This window comes from Raphanus sativus, chromosome 7 (genome assembly GCF_000801105.2).
Source record: "Raphanus sativus cultivar WK10039 chromosome 7, ASM80110v3, whole genome shotgun sequence".
Taxonomy (NCBI): domain Eukaryota; kingdom Viridiplantae; phylum Streptophyta; class Magnoliopsida; order Brassicales; family Brassicaceae; genus Raphanus; species Raphanus sativus.
The window spans coordinates 23,562,245-23,568,567 of NC_079517.1; positions in this window are offsets into that span (position 1 = coordinate 23,562,245).

Below are 6,323 nucleotides of genomic sequence, written 5' to 3' on the forward strand. Positions count from 1 at the left end.
TATATTTTCAAGTATTTTGGACAACTTAAAAACATCTTATATATATTTTGTATATTCATTTAAATATAAAATTTTAAAATATTCTCGGATACCCAAAAAAATTTGGTTCAGATCAGATTAGGTTTTGGTTTTCTATATACCAAAATTTTGAATCCGTTAGGATATCTAACCAATCTTGGTTGAAGTTAAGTACTACTTTTATAGATTGGATTTGGTTCAGGTTTTTGGATTCAAAATTTTATCCCAATCCTATAATATTTATTGTAGCAAAATTTAATCAAAAGTGATGATAGTTCGTACTGATTTTGGGTATGTAATAATTATAAACCAAAATACATTCTACTATTTATTTGGATATTAAGTTAATAATAAAAAAATTTCTAGGTCCATTTTAAGAAAAGGATGGATTGAACTAAAAAACGTTACCATTTCAGATTGTCAAAATCGACACTTCCAGATTATTCTTTTTCGGTGTGGTGACGAAGAGAAAGGGATTAGGATTATAAAAGAAATTGTTGTGCAATCCATTTCTCGCTAGATGATTTCATTAGCGTCTAAATAAATATAATCTGACACTTGCTAGAGTAATCAATTGTTTCTCAATTAATAAATATATGATTAGAGTAATCACATATATCGAACAATATTCCTTGTTTATTTACAATATAACTAAATTTCAATGACATTGACAAATATATATATAGTACATTTCAATATAAATATTATTATCATATATTTTTATAAACATATGTATATTTATGTATTTTTATATTGTAAACAAAAAAATAAACCATTAATTCTAAATTTTTCGAATGCATATCTCAAATTAGCATATTTATTTATTTTATATTGTACATAGTTTAATTTAAACGACATTAATATTTATATATAATATATATATATATATATATAATATATATATATTAAATGAGAATTCATATTCATATGATTTTATGATCATTTGAATTTTGTTATAATAAAACAAAAATTAAGCCATTAATCACAAAATTTTCAAAGTTAGATTCTTAACATTTTTAGTAATTTATAGTCATTTTAAGAAATTCAAAATATCACTTATAAATCTTACCATATGGTTAATGTGATTGTTTAAATTTTTTTAATAACATAAAATAAAACAAAATTAGGGAGGTTACAAAAATTGTTGTCAAATATTTATTATTCATAATTATTGATTGTCATATATAAATTTTAATCATATTAGGTAAATTCGTAGCTTTTATTTAAGGAAATAATGGATAATATTATTTTAAACAATACTAATCAATTTAATATTTAGTTTAATAAAAAATATAATATATGTTTAGATCGACTAACCTATTTTTTCTAAAGATTCTAAGAATCATGCTAATGATGACACGTGGCTACCAATAATGTTGTAATACTTCTCAATTAGTATATAAGAGATTTATTAATGGTTGATAATATATATATATATATATATATGCATATTTATTAATGAGACTTCATATTTATACGATTTATGATCATATGTATCTTTCTTGAGCAAAAACTAAATAAATCATTGATCATAAGATTTTTAAAGTGAGACTTTTACCATTTTTTTGTAATTCATAGTCGTTTTAAAAAATAAAAATATAATTTTTATTATATAATTAGTGTGATTATTTAAATTCTTTTAATAATATAAAATTAATCAAGAAGAGAGGATACAAAAATTGTTATCAAATATGTATGTTTCATAATCATTAATTGTCATATATTTGTTAAGGCAAGAATCAAGAATATCTTTTTGTACATTACTAATCAAATAGATAGTTTAATAAAAGAGTAAATTGGAAAAAAGAGCCACTTTTTCTCCGGTTTGTCACATTAGGATTTTAATTAGATGTTTTAGGAAAATAAGATTTTGAAATCTTTTAATTACCATTATACCCTTAAATTATCAAATAAGTTGAATTATAATATATGATTTAGATTTTCGTAACTAATTTAAAAAGTTAAATTAATAAAAAGTTTTTTTTAATTGATAAAAGAGAGACACTGGGTAAATCGATACCCTAATCCCTTTTCTTTACTTTTTACCCATATTCAAAAACTCGTCCTCGTGGCCGAGAACTCGCCTGATTAAAGGCTAATCGGAAGGTCATCCGTGGCGAAGAGAAGTAATCGGTGAATCTAAGCGTCAAAATAGAAAAGTTTGCAGAAATCAAAATTATAAGTCCCAAATCACTGTTTATGTTATAGATTTATCGTATTTGGTTAAAACTAGCGATAATCTGTTGCGAAAACTGTGAAATCGTGAAGAAAAAAATGCAAAAGATCGACTTTTAGATCTGTAAATCGCAGGACAAAAGGAAGAAGAAGAGGATAAAATAGTCATTTCTCATTCATTAAATGAAAATAGAATAAAAAAACAGGAAAAGCGTGGACAGAGATTCGAACTCGGCACCCGCGAGCCTTTACTAGTGAAACTGACCACTACACCACATAGTCACATTACGTACTGGTCATATATTCCTTTATATGGAAGTTTCCGATAGGCACGGATCAAAGATATTTAGTATAGATTTAGAAAATATCTATAACCGAATATGGAAGTTTTCATATTTTTCGGATTCGCCTAGAAAACGTATCCTACCTAACTCAGATCACAGTATAATACATGAGAATCTTATTCTTCCTAAGGCGTCACATAAAGTAAAAGGTACATGAGCTTAAATTTCACAAAAGTACGTAAGGTACATCATAGAGTTGTGGCTATATGTCGTAATATATCCTTAGGTAGAGTGAAGACATATTGCTAGATTGTAACGTTACAAAATCTACCTAAGATATATATGATAAGGAAGTTTATATAACGTTATATACCCTCGGTATAGCGATGTATAAAACTTATAATTTGATTTCTAGATAAAGTAGATTACTAGAATGTATATTCTAATTTCGGTTAGAAAAAAGAATAAAATATGATTCCAATTTTTTTTTAGAAAAACTAAACATATAAATTGTCATACTTATGTTTCTAATATTTTTCATATTTTTGTACATTTTTATATTTAAGTTTACTATTTTTCTCATAAACGAAGGGTAAAACATGTCAAAAATTACCAAAAGTATGAAAAGTCCTAAAGTGACAAAGAAAAATTTAAAGTGTCTCTTTTTTCCAATTCTCCCTTAATAAAAACTATAATATATATTTTATATGAACCAACTTATTTTCTAAAGAATTCTAAAAATAATCATAAATATGACACGTGTCGACGAAAACATGTTGTAATGATCTAAAATTAATATATAGGGGATATATCTTCAGTTAGAGATGTAACATGGATCAGTCGGCATTCATATGAACCGCTGAAGTGCAATACTTTTCAGATTGTTGTGAATTATCCCAGAGAGAATTATAATATGCTCAAACTAATCCTAATAATTTTCTCAAATAATAGATCGATGTAGTACTTCACGATCAAATCCACAAAAAAGTTTGGATCACGCAAAATACTATCAGCTATTAGTAAAGATTGATTATTAATTGAAATCAATAAATTATGAAAAGACAATAGAATCGGTTTGTAGAGAGATAGAAAATATGCTAGATCCAATTATATCAAACAGACAATAAAAACTCGGATAAATAGTTGTTAAAGGGTTATTAACTTCAGTATTTGAATTCGAATTCAAATATTAGTTATCCAAATCTCACAACGATAATCTATCTGTCTAACTCCTCAAAAAAATTGTTGTGTGACTAATTTCTACAAACAAGAATTAATGATCAAATTCAATATGTTCATGATGGAGTCTTGATATGCAGAACTCTATGAACTCTTCTTATTGATCACTCCAAACAAGATTACAAGATATAACAAAGAATAACAAGAAGATAACAAATAGCTTCGAGTTTGACTCCGGCTAAGCTCTCATGGCGAGCTTCACCTTCGTCACCGATCTCATGGCGATCGGGTCAAGATGACTCATGGCGTCAATCTTCATTCATCATCAAAGCATAATCTTTCTTCTTCACCTGACTCTGTTCTTATACTCTCCTTCCTCCACGAGTTGCATCCAACTTCCATCACAGCAAAGCTTCAGATTAACCCAGAGTCTTTGCTTTACTGCCACATCAGACTCAAATAATAGAAGTCTATCAATACTTCCCCCATAAAGACAAGCTTGCCAAGAAGCTTGGAAGAAGAAAAGAAACTACTGGTGCTCATGGTAAAGATCAGGATAATCATTGCTTCATTCTTGCAGGTCTTATAGCTTCTGCAAACGACAAATGTAGCAGCTGAAAGTCTCCACCTTATCTTTAAACTTGAACATCCAAGACTTAGGAATTTTACTTCTCCGCCTCTGTTGCATCACTTTGTTGCCCTTGTGAACAAACAAGACACTCCACAATCCTCCACAGTCACGGCTCTGCACCTTGCCATCATCTCCACATATATTATACACATAATCTCCTTGTACGTTAGGTTGCAGAACTTTTTTCCAAACACTTATCTTGCTGAGCTGCTGTTTGTACTTAAACATATACGTCTTGAAAGCCTTTTCCTTCTTTTGACTTTGTTGTACTCGCACCCGTAGCAGATTACCCTCGTGCTGCATTAATAACAAGCCGTTGTCTTGAGCTAACAAACGATTCAGTCTAAACAGCTCTTGTATCAATAGCTCCGATTCCTTCCTTTCTTCTCTATCATATCTCCAAACCAACACAGCCCTTATCCATAAGCCGATAAGTATGCTCTCATACACTCCCACCCTTGAAAACAAGCTTGACCTCAAGCTTGGATAGAAGAAAATGATAAGAGATCTCTGCCATTCTGGTCTAATATCTGCCACTACCATTGAAGAATCAAAGCAAACCCACAGCCACACAACTCCCCTCTGCTCCAGATGTGTTACAGGCTGGGATCCAGGCTGCAAACTGGTGGATTTGAGATTAAGATTCTGGTCGATTTTGGTACTGGTTTGGAAGAACTTGATGATTGGATCAAAACTGCCCAAATTGTACCTGAAACAAAGGAGCCTTTTTATGAGTTTTATAGTTTATAAAAATGAAGAACAGGAAGTAAAACTATGAAAATAAAATAAGAACAGAAACAAAGATAATTTTTATAGATTTTAGATTTATAAAATGAATCAAACAAAAGATGCAAACTGAAACAAAAACAAGAGAAATAAAAGGGATAGAAATGGTTGATGGAATCTGTTGCTGGATGTGTATCTCTCTCAACAGATCAGTGGATGGAAGATGGATAGAAGATGGGATTGGCCTTGCTGGATGTGTATCACTCTCAAGGCAAATCGATGGATGGTTCATGGGATGAAGAATCGCCACAAGCTTGGTGGTTGGAGCTTGATAAGATTCAGGCTGCTCTCTCTTGTTTCTCACACTAGAAAGACTTAGGTTTTTCTTTGCTGAAGCAAAACAAATTTCATAAAAGACTTGGAGGGTGCAAAATCGCCAAATACAAGAGTTTAAATAGGCTAACCCTTCAAAGACTCTAAAGAAATAAAAGGCCTAAACAAAAGGGCCAACTTTCACAAAAATAAAAGGCTGACAAATGCCCAAAGTCTTAACCAAAATAAAATTAAAATTAAAACAGTAAACCGGTTGCTGATTGAGATGCCTAAACCAAAGCTCATAGTATGCTTGCTTGTTGCCTCATTAAAACCTTATCGGGAAAACCCAGTGGGACAAAACCCGATGAAGGAAAAAGAGTACAACACATACTACTTACTTTGGTGGTCGGCTATATCTCTGAACCGGAAGCAAATTGGTTGGATGGATTGGAGATTGATTCTGAACCAAGGTTGAATGTGGAGATGATGAAACCGGCTTGGTTCTGGCTGAATGATTTGAATTGGATTTGACCGGCTGTGTCTTGAACTTCAATTGAACCGGCTTGGTCTTGTATCTTCAATTGGACCATCTCTACAATCAGTAGCTGGTTCTGGCCGGTTTGTCCATCTTGATCTAGGATTTGTTGGACAGCCTTGGAGAACCCTTCTCTTATTGCCTTGGTTCCACTCCTAGTGGTCGGACCGCGCCTAATTATGGGAACCTCTACTTGGATGGCCTCATTAAAACCTTATCGGGAAAACCAGTGGGACAAAACCCGATGAAGGAAAAGAGTACAACACATACTACTTACTTTGGTGGTCGGCTAAATCTCTGAACCGGAAGCAAATTGGTTGGATGGATTGGAGATTGATTCTCAACCAAGGTTGAATGTGGAGATGATGATACCGGCTTGGTTCTGGCCGAATGATCTAAATTGGATTGGGCCGGCTGTGTCTTGAACTTCAATTGAACCGGCTTGGTCTTGTATCTTCAA